The sequence below is a fragment of the Sorex araneus genome, chromosome 2 (assembly GCF_027595985.1).
Source record: "Sorex araneus isolate mSorAra2 chromosome 2, mSorAra2.pri, whole genome shotgun sequence".
NCBI lineage: Eukaryota > Metazoa > Chordata > Mammalia > Eulipotyphla > Soricidae > Sorex > Sorex araneus.
This window is the reverse complement of record NC_073303.1, coordinates 183206385-183224225: the sequence shown is the minus strand read 5'-3', so window position 1 is coordinate 183224225 and position 17841 is coordinate 183206385.

Here is a 17841-nt window from a genome sequence, read left to right as displayed (position 1 = left end):
CTCCAGTCACTGGGAAAGACGAGTAAGGAGAGGCTGCTAAAATCTCAGGGCTGGAACAAATGGAGATGTTACCGGTGCTCACTCAAGTAAATCAATGAACAACAGGATGACAGTGATACAGTGTCTTCTCTTAGTAATCATTTCTAGTTTTGATTTTAATAGAAATTTCATGGGCTGAGGCGATAGCACAGTGGGTAGGGCATTTGCCTTGCACACAGCCGACCCGGGTTTGATTCCTCCACCCCACTCGGAGAGCCTGGCAAGCAAGAGTATCTCGCCTGCATGGCAGAGCCTGGCAAGCTTCCTGTGGTATATTCAATATGCCAAAAACATTAATGACAAGTCTCACAATGGAGATGTTACTGGTGACTGCTCAAACAAATTGATGAGCAACGGACTGACAGTGATACAAAGATACAGAAATTTCATGTCCTTTAAGTGGATACCTTGAGATTTTTTGACATGATTTTCCTGGAACTATTTTTCATTTTTTTCTCTCCTACATCACTGCCTACAGATAAGATTGCAACTGGAGTCAGTGAGAGTACAGGAGTGAACAAATAACGACACTTGCCTGGCACCAACTTGATCTCTGGCACCACTGTGTTCCCTGAGCACTGCCAGAAGTGATCCCTGAGCACAGAATCAGGATTAAGTCCTCAGTACTACTGGTTGTTGCCCCCCCAAAAAAAAAATAAAAAGAAAAAAGAACGCCACTGATTATGCACTGACTTTGTAATATTTTACTGTGTACAGTTTATTCTTTCTAGAATATTTTTTGTGAATACTAAAGTTTTCCATACACAATATTTATTTCCATTTATTTCCATATGTTAACATGATTATTTTGACTTCTTCTTTCCCAATTTTAAGCCCTTTAATTCCTCTTTCTTACTTTATTACTGTGGCCAAGACATTCTGTGTGATAATAAATAGCAGACATCCTTGTCTTGTGCCTGATCTCAGAAGAGACTTTAGTTTTTCCCCATTAAGTATAATGTCTTCTGTGGGGTTATTATATATGGTTGTTACTATATTGAAGCAAGTTCTTTTAATACCCATTTTGTTGAGAGATTTTGCCATAAATGAGTGTTGAGTCTTACCAAATGCTTTCTCTGTATCTATATACGGTAGTGTGACTTTTATATTTCCTTTTATTTAGAATCATTTTCTTTAGCCTTTACTAAATACATATTAAGACCTCCTACGTGTGGGAAAATATTACTAAACTAAAAGAAGTAGAGTTAAATTCTATATTTTTAATTTAGCATTAAATCAATTTCTAGTTATAACCTCAATTTTTTCAGGCAAAGTAGAACTCTAAAAACTTCCAGTCCACAGCAAAATTGCTGTAACTAAATATTTATAGGAATTAAGGGTTTGTTCTTATTAAACAATAACAATTCCTAAATAGTCTAAGAATTATTTTTCACATTCAGCTATTATCCAGCTGAGGCCAACTTGTCCTCAATTCGTTCATCACAATAAAATAAAATAAGGTCGATTATAACTCACTAAATATCCACTTGGAAGAAGTTTTTCTATGTCTCCACCACTTCTGCCCTACTAATCACTGCCAGATGAATGTTACTGTGGAAAATAAGCATTTTTTTTCATCAAAAATGCAGTTTGGGGGAGGGAGAGATATTACTACCTACAATGCTTATGCTAGCATTGAAAAAGCTGAGCATCCTTATAACTCAAAAGAAAACTATGTGAAAAATAATAATCCTTAAGAGATCATAGGCTACTCTTTAAGTTCAAGTTCTCCCATAAACATGTATCTTGCTTGCTTCTCTCACTGCTTCTTTGCTTGTCTATGTCCACTCTGGAGAAAGCCGTGTTCTCTCTTGAACACACACTTTTCCCCCTCTCCTCCTTCACACTTATCTAAATAAGGTTCAATAAAAACTATCTTGCTTCACTGAAAAGAGAATTCCAGTTTGCCTTAAATAATTAAATCAGCTAATGATAATTTTCACATCCCAACAAATAATGATGCATGCTAAATAGATGTATTTACAGTTCCCACATCAGAAATTTATGGCCCATTGGACAATTAAATTATTGGCTTAAGGGAGGTTGTTGTTGTTGTTGTTGTTGTTGTTGTTGTTGTTGTTGTTGTTGTTGTTGTTGTTTCAATAGTCACTCTGGTACTGGAGAGTTACTACAGCAGTTAAGGCACTTGCCTTCCACAGCCAACTGTGACAAAATGTCAGCACTCCTTATAATCCTCTAATCCCCACTAGGAATAATCCCTGAGTGCAAAGCACACAGTAAGCCCTGAGGACTGCCAGAGGTAGCCTCAAAATCAAAAGTAAAATCACCAGAGAGATGGTGTAGCCATCTCCAGTGCATACCTGGTATGAACAAGGACCCAAGTTTGAATGACAGCTCTATACAGCCCTCCATGCACCACAGGGTGCCTCCAGGTGTAGCCTTGGTAACCCTAGTTCTGCCAGGCTTGAGCCATCTAAATTATTTATAGGAGCTGAGACCTGACTTCTTTTTGTCATTTTTTTGTTTGGGGGCCATCCCCAGAAGGGCTCAGGGGTTACTTCTGGCTCTGCACTCAAGAATCAATCCTGACAGGGCTTGTGGAGACCATTTTGTGGGGGTTGGTGGGGCAGGATTGAACCCAGGGGTCAGCCAAATGCAAGGCAAGCCAAATGCAAGGAAATATTGCAAATATACATTGCAATATTTCCCTGGAACCTAATGCCCTACTTCTTAATTTGGGTTGGCATGTGTTTGTTACGTATCAGAAACTGTTTTTTTGCCTATTATAGAAGGAACTACTATAAAGGTGCAATCGCTTTGTCACACTCTTCCAGACATTAAAAACTGGTCTAAAAAATAGAAGTTTGAGATAAACCGCGATAAACTCTATTTATAATTTGCTATTTGGTCTGGGAATACATCAGATATTACTATGTCTTTTGAGAAAATCTTAAATGTATGGCATCAACATATTCTTCCATATTGACGAACTACTGATCTTCATTGATTTAAGATCGTGTTATGTCCAATCAAATCCATAGTTGGAAATATTATGTCAAAAGTGCATTTAGTACACGTAACCTACCAAACATGCTTTAGCCTTGGATACATTAACTGCGTTCTGATACTTATGGTAATCTATGTAAGCAGGTTGGCCAGTTACATTGGTTTTATCTCAAAGAAAATATCACCTCCAACTCTTGCCAAAAGTAGGAGTCACAGAAGCAGATTTTGTAGGAATGATGGGATCTGTAAGCACAAAGCTCAATACTGAGAAAACAGTGTCAACACAGTCCACTGTAGTGTATTGGCTGTTTACCCACTTGACAACATAACTTGAATGGAAACTGTGGCTCACTGCCACTGCCTGGCACTGTGATAGAGTGTTAGACTCCACATTGCTACTTCGGAAAAACATCCATTTTTTTTTTCAAATGTGTTTCTACTAAGTGTATGGTACAGTTTAAAAAACTCAAGTTAAGCAATCACAAGTCAGAGATCATTCTTAAGAGGAAAAAATTGGATTAAAAACTGAAAGGATTGGAGCAGAGTAGATATATACAGTTAAGAGATACTAAACCATTCTTGTTGGTTTTCTTTTTCCTAATTTTAGAATCCATGAAGACCTACCTTCATTCTGAACCTGGAATTCTATGAAAAATCTGTCAAATTGTTATTAATGGCTCACTTTTGTTTGGATGGGTAGCATGAACACAGTTCTATTTTCATGATACACCCACAAGTTTCCACTGGACAAGATTAAAGGGCACACAAGACAGATGCTTATCAGATACACTCAGAGTCTTAGAAACTCGATAATGTGTTTTTGCAGCAGGAGCTTCTATTAATGCGATGAAGTATTTAATCAGTGATTCTTTAAGAAAGCATTTACTCTGCTCACAACAGATCAATTCCCCTGGGGGCAACACTATATGATGCATTGTTTTTCAATTTTTTTTCTACATACGTAGCACATAAAAAAACTTTAGTTTTTCAAGATACCTTAAATTTTTCATGTTCTCGGGGCTGGAACGATAGCACAGCGGGTAGGGCGTTTGCCTTGCATGCAGCCAACCCGGGTTCGATTCACAGCATCCCCTATGGTCCCCTGAGCACCGTCAGGAGTAATTCCTGAGTGCAGAGCCAGGAATAACCACCCCTGTCCATTTCCAGGTGTGACCCCCCCCACAAAAAAAAAAAAAAACTTTCATGTTCTCCTTGAAAGACAGTACCAGGGGCTGGAGCAATAGCACAGCGGGTAGGGCATTTGCCTTGCACGCGGCCAACCCAGGTTCGATTCCCAGCATCCCATACAGTCCCCTGACTACCGCCAGGAGTAACCCCTGTACAGAGCCAGGTGTGACCTAAAAAGCAAAAAATAAAAAGAAAAAAGAAAAAAGAAAGTACCTAATTATCTTACTTATGGGTAGGACTTTTTAAAAGCACAGAAATATCCAACATCCAATGAAAAAGGCAGTAAGACCACAAAATTGAAATTATTAATAGAGATAGTGGGAGAGTGGACAGAAAAGAATCCTAAGGACTATGATAAGGCAATATTGGCACTTCGGTGATGGGCAGGTAATGGTAACATAATACCTATAAAAATTTACACTTTTGTAAACTAAGTTCATGTTAATAAAAAACAAATTTTAAAATGCAAAAAAGATAACTACTTTTGCTAAAAAATAATTATGTGGTTTTTAAAATAAATAATATAGCTTTTTTTAAAAAGTGTATAAAACATAAATGTCTACTTTTATAATGGGACACACATGTAATATTTACCAGGTTAAAAAAATGTACAGAAAAGAATGTGTAGACAGCCGTAGTGGAATAGAGAACCATGGAAATGTCTATTAACTGTAGCTCTTCCATTTCTAATAATAATGATTATAGAGACTCTATTATCTTTTTAATTTATTCTCTATATTATCAATATAGAGAACTGAACAGTTACTTTGTCTTCTTTTCCTTCTATTAGCATGCTAGAGTCTCGTTTGTTATCGGAATCAACCAGACAAATCACTTCACCAACTAAGAACAGCCATGTACCACCACCCACGTAATCGAGAAAGAACAATCAATCTGTCAATCCTGCCCTGTCCACTCCTATTTGGACTGGAGCCATAGCACAGTGGGTAGGGCATTTGTCTTGCACATAGCTGATCCGGGTTTGATTCCTCCGTCCCTCTCGGAGAGCCCAACAAGCTACCGAGAGTATCCTGCCCACACAGCAGTGCCTGGCAAGCTACCCGTGGCATATCCTATATGCCAAAAACAGTAACAAGTCTCACAATGGAGACGTTACTGGTGCCCGCTCAAGCAAATCATGAACAATGGGATGACAGTGCTACAGTGCAGTGCTTCCTTCTGTCATGTTCATGTGATTAATCCACTTAATTTGTTGCTGTCGGTCATAGATGGGTATGAGCTTCAGTGGATCTTTATTTTGTTTTTTTGGTTTTTTTGCTTTTTGGGTCACACCTGGCATTGCACAGGGGTTACTCCTGGCTGTGCACTCAGGAATTACTCCTGGCGGTGCTCAGGGGACCATATGGGATGCTGGGAATCGAACCCGGGTCAGCCGTGTGCAAGGCAAACACCCTACCCGCTGTGCTATTGCTCCAGCCCCTCAGTGGATCTTTAGAAGTGAAATATCTGGATCATCAGATTTTCCCTGTTAATAATTCCCAACTGCCAAACTATCGATATACTTTTCTGAACCCAATAAAATATAAGATTTGGTCCCCTTGGACAAGCTGTTATTAATCATTTCAAGACAGAAATACTGCAGCATTGAAACAAGTGTGAGTCCCTTATAAGCACAGCGTCTTCTGAGACTGCAAAGGTCAGTCACTCACAAAGCTGGTCCTGCCAAACTGTTTCCCAAAGAGGTTGTAGCCCAGATTTTTTTCACGTCATTTGGAGTCATAGAATTGTGAGACGGGTAATAAGGCTGAACATTTTGTTGCTGTAAGAGCTGACCCCAGAAGTCTATTCCAGGAGAAAAATGCCTTGGGAAAAGATCATGTCTGACAAAGTTCATAGGGTAAAAGGAGAGACCGCAAGGTTTGAAAAAGAAGGAAACCAAAATGATTACTGGATTGTAGTCACAAAACAATTCCAGGAATATAGTTCCTTCAAAATCTAATGGCACAAGTGAGGAAATAGAGAAGAGAGAGACAGAATGATATGAATTTGTGTAGTAAAGAATGATCATTGTCACCCTTAATAAGGTTGTTTAATGTTTAATTTTGATTTAATTTTTCAATTCTCAAATCCCACCAAGCACTTTTCCCCCATATCCCACCATTAATTGTTAGGATTTGATAAGGAGAGTTTCTTTGTAGGTAACAGTATACCGCATTTAAATAATAATGCTATGGAAGCAAAACAAAACAGTCTAGAAATAAAAATCCAGAAGCAGGAAATCAAAACCACAAGTATTGACATGCTTATATGTCCTTGGCCATTTTTGAAAAATTTAGACCTTCACAACACACAAAATATGGACTTGTTTAATTTCATTTAAAATCAGACCCAGCGGTGGGGGTGGGGCGGGGAGGAGAGAACTAAAATAAACGAGTGCATGCTTGTGTGTTGGATGTGGGTTTCTTCCTCAGAACCACATGATCCCAGGAGCATCACCAGGAGTGATGTCTGAATACCATGTCAGAAGAAGCATCTAAGCCCACCAAACATGGCTCTAAAACTGAAATCAGGTCCCAAGAGCACTGTATAAAAGTAGCGGTTACTTCCACATCAACAGGCAGCCCTTATAAACACTGCAGTGGTTTACTGCTAAATAATTATAATCTGAGCACCAGAGAGGAGGCCAGACACTTGCCTTGCATGTGGCTAGGCTTGGTTTGAATTCTCCCCAACACATCTATCCCATGGGCATCACCAAGGGGCACCTACGAGCATAGAGACAGCAGGAGCCTCTGAGCACCTTCAGGTATATCCCCCCAAATCCCAAAAACTACCAAAAAGAAAAAGACAGGGCAGACAAGAGAGTTTTTACAGTGCTTAATGAGCTTGCCTTGCATGTGACCAAGCCTAGTTCAATCTCTGGCACCACATATTTATCCTCTGAGCACAGAGCCTGAACACCGCTAGACCTGGCCTAATCCTTCCCAACTGCGCACCATGCACTGTATCACTTTCATCCCGCTGTTCATCAGTTTGCTCAAGCAGGCACCAGTAACGTATCCATTGTGAGACTTGCTGTTACTATTTTTGGCATATCGAATATGCCAATAGTTGATAAAATACACCACAGGTAGCTTGCCAGGCTTTGCTGTGCGGGCAGGACACTCTCCATAGCTTGCCAGGCTCTCCTAGAGGGGTGGAGGAATTGAACCCAGGTCAGCCGCATGCAAGGCAAATGCTCTACCCACTGTGCTACTGCTCCAGCCCACCATAAAAAAAAAAAATAAATAAACATCTCTGGAGTCAGAATTGTAACACAAAGTTTGTAGTATTTGCCTTGCCCGTGGCCAGAACCTTCACCACCTCTTTTACACCTCCTCACCCCATATATGGTCCCTTGAACACCCACCGGGAGTGATTTCAAAGCACAGAATCAGGAGGATTCTGAGCACTGCCCAGTGAGGATGGCCAAAAGAAAGTAAAACTAAACAAAGAATTGTAACCTGAAGTAGGAAATCACAACTTGTCAAAATAGAATAACCATCATTAGCATCCAAACATTCCAGTATACCAGTACACATTGGGATAGCCCATAGAAGTGATGGCACAAGCATAGCAAAACTCAGTGATTCATTGTATTGTAGCATTGTCATCCTGTTGTTCATCAGTTTGCTCTAGAGGGCACAAGTAACGTCTCCATTGTGAGACTTGTTGTTACTGTTTTTGGCATATCGAATACGCCATGGGTAGCTTGCCAGGCTCTGCCATGTAGGTGCGATACTTTTGGTAGCTTGCCGGGCTCTCCAAGAGGGACAGAGGAATTGAACCCAGGTCAGTTGCGTGCAAGGAAAAACACCCTACCCGCTGTGATATGCAAGATAAAGTAGAATCGGTGATAATACAATAAAAACCCAGGCTAGGGAAAAAAATCCATAGAGTTTTTTCTATAGTGATCAAGTGTGATGGAAAAATAACCCATACAGTCATCACTAATAATCCATTATGGGAGTCGGGAGACAGAAAACAGGGAGAGGCTGATTTCAAAGACCTAGGTTCCCCGATAGGAACTATAAGCAAAAGTCACTGAGACACAAATAATACACATTTTAGTACATAAAAAATTTCAGGTTGTTGGGGCTGGAGTGATAGCACAGCAGGTAGGGCGTTTGCCTAGCACTCGGCCAACCCGGGTTCGATTCCCAGCATCCCATAGGGTCTCCCGAGCACCGCCAGCAATGATTCCTGAGTGCAAAACCAGGAGTAACCCCTAAGCATCACCAGGTGTGACCCAAAAAGCAAAAAACAAACAAACAAAAATTAAAGTTGTAGCTTTTTCTGGTTCTTTGCATACTTCCTAGCTAGAGTTTTGAACATAAACACCTCAAGGATATGTTCGTTAAGAGAGAACAAAAGGGAATGCCCTGCCACAGAGGCAGGGTAGGGTGGTTGGGGAGGGGTGGGGGTGGTGAGAGGGATACTGGGATCATTGGTGGAGGTGAATGGGCACTGGTGGAGGGATGGGTAAGCAATCACTGTATGAGTAAAATGCAAACAAAAAAGCTCATAAGCTTGTAACTGTACATCACAGTGATTCTCTAATAAAAAATTTTTTTAAAAAGGGTATGTGCCTTATTTATTTGTCATTATATTCTTCATCTGTAGCACAGCACTTGGCACATATCACCCACTAAACGAAAATCATGTCATTAAATGAGGCAATACTTTAACAAAAAAGACAGACATTTTTCAGCCAATATGTCATTTGAGGGACCAGAGAAATAATCTGGGATAATAAGGCCCATGGCTGACAGAATCAGGAGTAAGCTCTGAGCATAGCGGACTGTCGCCCCAAACAAATCCCATCCTCCAAAAGTCTTTTAGAATGAAAAAAAAAGAGAAGGCAGACAAGTTACCAAAAACCAAAATCACAGTTTATAGTCAAGTAGAAATTAGAAATGTAGGCGCTAGTGGTTAGGGAGATTAATTCCAAGTCATCGTAAAGATTATCAAAACCACAGGAATACGTGGGCTATTTCCAAGGAGGAATGCATTTTTACAGAAAGAAAATGGAACAAAAATAACACCAATATGACCTTGGGCAAATAACTTAATCCGTAAAAATCACAAACCTGGATCACCCTGGCTGTGAGCTTTTTGTGTCTCTCCCCAGGGCACTGAGCACTGCTGAGAGCTGTGAGAGTTGGCGCCTTCGGCGCTCACGCAGTCGCTCCGCAATGGGCCCTCGGGGCTTAGCAGTCCTGTCACATGACCAGGGTTGCTCTCCTCACTGATCAGCTCAAATCTTCTCGCCTGTGGGTCTCCTGCCCTGCTTCCCCCTTAACAGACGACCAGCATGTGTTACTATAACACGTGCCATTATATAATATTACATAATGCGTGCCACGTGCTGTGCTAAAAGAGACGGAAACAAAAACAAACGAGGAACTTTAACGGAAAAATCGAAACACTGGTTAAACCAAGCAATTCTCTTTTACCAGTTCCTATCATCATTTTTGTGCATTTATCTCTTATGCTTAGCTTTCCTTTCTGAAATGTATACAGAAAGTGTTTTCCTCCAGGCCTCTAAATGTACTTCATAAATGCTCAGAGTGGTATCATTCTTGATTAGTGCCAACCTTGAATCCCATACTCAACAGGCATCTGCTCAACACCTTTATCTTGCTTCTGGATTTCCGCTATTATGATTTCAAATATACAAATTGTATATGGTTGGATAGTACAAGATTTAAGCCACTTGTCTTGCATGTGGCTGAACCAGTTAAAACCATGGCATGCCAGAAAATTAAGTCCCTTCTAGGTGTGAACCAAACCTCCCTCCCAAGGAGAAAGGGACTCTCATTCACTGCTGGTGGGAATGCCCACCTGTTTTGGACATTCCTCCAAAAACTAGAAATTAAGCACCATTTGATCCATCAGTGCCACTTCTGGGAATATAGAGATCCAGAAACGCACAACAGAAACACCATCTGCACTTCTATGTTCATTACAGCACTATTCACAATAGCCAGAATCTGGAAATAACCTGAGTGCCCGAGATCAGATGAATGGATAAAGGAACTGGTATACCTACACAATGGAATACTATACAGGTATTAGGAAAAATGAGGTCATGAAATTTGTCTATAAATGGATGGATCTAGAGAGTATCATGCTGAGTGAAATGAGTCAGAAGGAGAGGGACAGATATAGAATGACTGCATTTATTCATCATCATTATCATCATCATCATCATCATCATCATCATCATCATCAACATCATCCCATTGATCATCGATTTTCTCAAGGGATCTCAGTAACGTGTTCATTCACCCTAGCCCTGAGATTTTAGAAGCTCTCTTTACTCGTCATTCCCAATGGTGCTGTATTGGAGACTCTTTCAGGGTCAGGGGAATGAGACCACCATTGTTACTGGTTTTGGCATATGAATATGCCACAGGAAGCTTGCCAGGCTCTCCCATGTGGGCAGGAAACTCTTGGTAGCTTGTCAGGTTCTCTGAGAGGGAGAACTGGACTATAAGATGTCCAGGAGCTTAGTTTTATAGTCTCTGGATGTTGGCCATTGATGGGCTTACACGACACCGGGGGCTGTTTCTGGGTGAGACCACCTAGCTACTGTAAAATGAGGGATCTGTGCGAAAGAGGCCCATCACAATTGAGCAGGCTTGGAGATCTCAGCCTCGGGTCCCACACACCTGGGTTCCTCTGCCTGTTCCTTCATGCGTGAGGCTTGTCTGAAAGTGTGGAGAGGAGCCTTGAGCACAGCAGTGGATGGGTTTTAGAGGTCTTTGGCTGCCGGGGCTCTGCTTTGGGTGGGGAGGGAAACTCAACCTACCCCCTCTGAGGGGTCCTGGTGAAGACAGCCAGGCGTGGGGGCCTATTATATATTAGATATTATATATTAGATAATAGCTAATCTATAGAAAGCAAACTTTGTATATTTATTTACATAGAGGCTTGATGTATTTATATAACAATAGATACAAATATAAGACTATAAATGTTTTAGTATATTGTCAAATATCTATATTAAAATGCATTTATTCCTGGGATATAAAAAGCACATTATGAAACTAATATCCAAGGCCAGAAAAAACAAATCAGGACTGGTCAATGGTTGGAAATTACCACAAGGGTCTGGGGGGTGGAGGGTAGTTAAGATAAAGAAAGGTCCATTATGACAACATTTAGTTGGAAATGAACACTCTGGACAAAAACTGAATATTGAAAGTAGGTAAAGGAATATACATGATAACCTTTCAGCATCTGTATTGTGAACCATGTAGCACTACACTGTCAGCACTGTCATCCTTGTTCGTCGATTTGCTCGAGCGGGCACCAGTAATGACTCCATTGTGAGACTTGTTCTTACTGTTTTTGGCATCTCGAATACGTCACAGGGAGCTTGCCAGGCTCTGCCATGCTTGTGGGATACTCTTGGTAGCTTGCCAGGCTCTCCGAGAGGGACAAAGGACACAACCCAGGTCGGCTGTGTGCAAAGCAAACACCCACCCACTGTGCTTTCCTCTGCCCATTGCCTACAGCCATACTACCCTGAACATGTCCAATTTCGTCTGATCTCGGAAGCTAAGCAGGGTCGGGCCTGGTTAGTACTTGGTTGAGAGACCGCCTGGCAATTGTGAACCATAATGCCTAAAATGAGAGAGAATCTGAGAGAGAGAGAGAGAGAGAGAGAGAGAGAGAGAGAGAGAGAGAGAGAGGAGAGACAAGAGTGTAGGGAGGGACTGGAGGAGTGGGAGAGAAACTGGCGACACTGGTGCTGGGAAATTACACTGGTGGAAGGATGGGTGTTGGAACATTGTATGACTAAAACCCAATCATGAGCAGATTGGTAAAACATTAATTCATTATTTTCAAAAAAACCTCCCCCCAGATGAAATACACAAATGCATAAGCTATTTTTATTTAGAATACTGTGTTATTGTTTTGGTTCTGAAACTCAAACCCAGGGCTCATATATGCAATACGATGTTGGTAGAGAGTTTTTTGGGGACACACCTGGCAGTGCTCAGGGATTACTCCTGACTGCATTCAAGGATCACTCCCGGAAGGACTTAGGGTACCATGTGCACTTCCAGAGCTTGAATCAGGTCTACCTCATAAAAGACAAGTGCCTTATCCACTGTATATATTTTAAGAGAAAAAAAACTCACACTTCTTTAAATGCATTTTACCGCATAGCCTAGCTTTACGGCTAAATATTATAAAAGAAAAATCTTCTATAGAATCTGTGCATCTTCTAAATACAGTGAAATTTCTCTAGGTTATCAATTTTTCCCAAACGAATACTGCCTGACAATTTTTCTTTTTTTAATTCCCACTGATTTCTTTAACTCCTTGAGGACAACATTAAGGTTTCTCTCTGACCTGTCTTTCAAATCCACCTTCCAAACTTCGTCCCTAATTTTTGATAAATGATTAATTCTCACAAACCAAAAACCCTTAAGGTCATCTTGCCAGTTTCTTCTAAATCTTTTCACCTCACATCCCATCAATCACAAACTCGTGTCAATTTTTCCTTCACATTGACTTTCAGATTGGGCTCATCCTTCATTGTCTAAGTCCCTAATTGTTCATGCTTGGGCTATGGAAATTGCCTACTAGCAAGTTATATAAGCTAGGAAATGCTGCATCAGTAAATGACCCCAAAATGTCAATGGTTAACAATGAGAAAGTTTTGTTTCCAGTTTAAGGTACATGTCATCAGGAAACTCTGATACATTTTCCTTCAAGAGATTTAAGCAAAAGGAGCAGGCTGTGTCTAAAAATTTGCCAATCTAACAGCAAATAGAAAAGAGAGTATAGTGAATCATCATTCAGTTCTCCACGTTCCTATTTAGAAGCAGCACTCATCACTTTTCACTGTTTCACGAAGGCACCTTCCTTTCCCTCTTCCTGTTCTTTCCACCTACTACCACAACCCACCTAACACTCCCACTTCAAAACCTACTACACACTCTAAAACACTTGCAGAAGGTATTTCTTACATAAGTGGAAGCATTCCAGATCCCTCCCCAATAATCCATTTCCGAATTATTGTCTGTGATACTCTTTACAGATTAAATTTATCAGTGTATAATGCTAGTTAGGTATGACTAGTTTGCATGCCAACTGCATATTCATATATAGGTTTTCCAACTTTGTATATATATATTTTTTTGTTTCAAAGGATAATTCTTCAAAATTGCCATTTAATCTTTCTGCCTATTTCCAAACAATTCAAAATGTCTCTGCCATTAAAAAAATGTAACCCATCTAGGCACTCTATGAAATATCCATACCCCTAACGAGATTATCAATGGAAGTATAAAGTAATGAGAGGCAAATGTAGATAAGACTGTTGGTACTACAGAGAAAGTAATTGAGATTCCAATTCAATATTTACAAGCCAAGTAACCACTTGCAAATTACTTATACTTCTTTTGCTATATTTCTATTAACTACTTAGATTATAAATTGATTTAATGACTAAATTATTAAATACATTTAAAACTTTAATATAAAGTTGGAGAGATAATATTGCAGACAAGGTACCTTCTTTGAACACCACAGACCAGGTTTAATTCGGGGCACTACATAGAGTTCCCAGCATTTCCGAAAGTGATCCCTGAGCATTAAGCCAGTAATAAGTCCTGAGAAGAACTTGATATGGTCCAAGAATCAAAAAAGAAAATTACAAAATTGAGTTCAAGTATTAAGCCTTTCACAAATAACAGGTGATAGTGTTGTTCCACTTACTGTCTAAAATCTCAGTCGGGCTTTGTTTTCTGGTATCATCTCAGGAATAAACCAGACTAGGACAATTACCAAATGGTAACTGGAAATTTGATATCAGGAAATGTATTTAGATATTCCTACTATTTATAATATATATATCATAGTTTCCCTTAGCATATGACCAGGAATACACCAGAGAGAAAGGCAATTTGAACCAAACCTTTTTTGTTGTTCTTTTCATTGACTCACTGTGAGATAAAGCATTACAAAGCTGCTCATGAGTGGGTTTGATCATACAATGCTCCAATACTCATCCTTCCACCAGTGTACATCTCCCAGTGCCAATGTCTCCAGTTTCCTTCCAAACCCCGAATTCCCCAGCCTGCTTCTGCCACTTCTCTGTCTCTGTCTCTCTCTGTCTCTGTCTCTGTCTCTGTTTCTCTGTCTCTCTCTGTCTCTATCTTTGTCTCTCTGTCTCTATCTTTGTCTCTCACTGTCTCTGTCTCTGTCTCCGTCTGTCTGTCTGTCTCTGTCTCTGTCTCTGTCTCTGTCTCTCTCTCTCTCTCTCTCTCTCTCTCTCTCTCTCTCTCTCTCTCTCTCTCTCTCTCTCTCCCTCTCTCTCATTTTGAACATTTACCCATCCTCACTATTTTGTCCCTGAATTCTTTATGAGAGATTATGTGTGTGCGATTTCCTTTTAAGGCTCCAAGGCTCTTATCTTCATCCACTACTCATGTTGGGGAGCTGAGTTTCCCATGATGCCCGTGGTAGTCTAGAGGTAGATGCATCCAGTATGCTCTCAGTGTCCCCCTCATACTGCCCAGGAGGACTCTGGGGAACTTGGCAGGTGCTTTCTTCTTTCCTCTTCAAGGATATTACCTTCCTCTTGGGTGCTCCTGGGTGACTTGTGTGGGGTCTTTTATGCAGACACAGGGGAAGTGCTCTTTGGCCTGAATTTATTGTTACTTATAGATTGGGGTTCTATTGATTCTTGTGTTCACCATTACTTTTATGAGTTTGGGGGTTATGTTGACTGGGGTAGGGGCTAATGGATTATTGGCCTAATATGGTGGGGTAACCAGGCTGCCCTTGTGAGAGTTTGGTATAGGAGGCCAAGAGGTGGGTCCAATGCACTATGGAAGGGGATTAACTGGCAGCCACCCTCAGGAAGCCACACCTCCCTCGACTGGTCTACCTGAAGGGGGCATGGTGGCATACATTGACACCAATCCTGGAGTCAAAGTCCAGGCCCATTGCCATGTCCATGCTTTAAAAGAATATCAGGAGTTCTCCCTCTCTAGCCTAGGTACTTATTGGGGCACCTGTGGCTTCAGAGGTGGCTTCTATGCATTGAGTGTTGCCTTGCCCTGTGCCACCACTCTGGAAACCCAGTTTGAACCACTGTAGCATTGTAGCACTGTTGTCCCATTGTTCATCGATTTGCACCAGTAATGACTCCACTGTGAGACTTGTTGTTACTGGTTTTGGCATATTGAATATGCCACAGGTAGCTTGTCAGGCTCTGCCGTGAGGGCAGGATACTCTCGGTAGCTTGCTGGGCTTTCTGAGAGGGATGGAGAACTCGAACCCAGGTCAGTCACGTGCAAGGCAAAAGCCCTACCCGCTGTGCTATCACTCCAAGTTTGAGCCATCATTAGGTAATAACTTTACTAGGATCATTTAAACAACTTCTGAGTGTTAAGTATGGCACCTAAAGAGAGCAAAGAATTGAGGAATTATTGAAAGAAAGGTTCCCAACGCTATAGCTTAGGGTGTTTTTCTTGCACATGTGAGACTCTGGTTTGGATCTCTCACACTGAGGAAAAATTGGTAAGATAAATGCTTTAGACAATCCTCACTGATAATCTGGACTAGGAAAGAACATTTTCATAAAGTGAGGCAGGGTAGTGCAAATCTCAACTCTCTCCCATTTCCTTAGTTTTCAAGCACCAATATGCAACTGTCTTCATTTCTGGATATGTTTTTTCAACATTTGTATATATGTTATATACATGCATATATTAATATTTAATATGTATACATATAGGTATTTCTATGTGGGATAGATAATAACTAGAAAGACTATTTCCAAAAGGACTCCAATAAAGTCAAGCACTATCATTTTCTGGCTATAAATTAATTAACTTAGAAAAAAGAAAAAGGCTTTGTTAGCCATGGTAGCTTATTTCATCATTTAATCTTGCTTAAACTATGTATTTTGAGATGCCAAGTAAGTGTAGTTCTAATATCTAACCTATAACGGAGAACAATATTTTTAATTTCACAAAGGCAAGGCTAAACATCCATAAAATGTCAATACAAATATCAGCACATGTTGCATTTAATTAGTTGGACTAATATGAATGATCAGGTCAGACAGTGTCTGATCAGTCTGAAGATTTTCATCCTGCTGGAGACCTGAGCTGTGCAATTTTGCTGCCCTCTTGAGGACAGTCAAGGACCATTACATCTATTCAAAGAAAACTAATGTCCTTGTTACGCTACTCAATCTGATTGCTGACTATATTAATCAAGTCAATCATGCAATAATATTCCTGCAATATAAAGTGTCTTATAAACATCTCAAAAAATTTATTATCATTAAAATACAAAAATTGCAAATTAAACAATACAAGTTTTGAGGGTTTCAATTTCCTCTCTAGAAATAACTAATACAAAATACTCATTAATTTAAAGACATTCAGAAATTGTGCTACTCAAACATAGTCCTTGATTCGCTATATAAAATGCAACAAATAGGATAATCCAAAATATGAGAAATATCCCAGTCAGATTTATGTTGCATTTTATTTACGGAATCAAATGAAAGAATACATTTTTCTCTATGGAACAAATAAATATATGCCTTAATTTGCATATAAATTAAAATTTATTGAGCCTTTGTTATAATATTGTCATTTATATAGACTAAATATTTCTCCAGTTCATAATAATAGAAGAACAAATAATCTAATCAGCAGTTCCAAATTTATTTACTGAACCAGATTTATTCAGAATCCATGTACTTTGGGGGAAGAATTATGCTCAAGGTTGCTAGAGAAACTAATGAATTATTTAATCCTCTTCCATCTATCCTATAATTCTCCCTCCGATACTTCAAATTTGTAATCAAATTTTTACACACGTGAAAGTCAGCTATCAGAAAATTGGAGTAGGTGCATTTATCATCCCCTCGCTACCTATCAGATCATTAATATGCATTAAGAACCGTGTGCACAGTTTCAAAGTTTTAAAATTTTTAACTGGAGGAATTGGGAGTCAACTTTTGCATTTTCTGTCAGTCACTATTCCAGATCCATGGGCGAAATCACGTACCAGGTCATCACAGAGGTCCCATCAGATTCATATTTGTTTCAGGTTCAACAGAAACAAATGTTTCTTTTCGGTGATACAGTAGAACGGTTAAGATACTATTCACTTTTACAGTTGGCTAGGAAGTTGTACAGGAAAGAAAAACAGTTCTAATTTTCTTTCTGGACTCATTCCACCCTGGACAAAGTATTAGTTTTACCGTTTATCTTTACTTTTTTCTATATCCTTTTTTTTTTTTGAGAGGGAGAGGGGGTCATACTCAGCTTTAAATAAAATCCTCCAGTTTTCTTCAGTTGATGTAAAGTTAGTCCAATTCATTTGATCACATAACTGCAACCTTTACTTCAATTTATTCTTTCTCCCAGCTCCCCCTGTAGGAAGGTGCTTCAGGCTTGAACGCATGCAGAATGGGAAGTGAATGAATTTGGCTTCCTTTCTCTTCCTTACTCATAACCTCTCTCTTAGTCTGGACGTAGAGAAGACACAGTTCTTAAATGATGGTATTGTGTGACATGTGTCTTTTACCTCTTTAGTCTCAGAATTAACACTTTTTTTTCCAAAGGGTCTTTTTGGCAGATTCTCAAAGACCCTGTCATT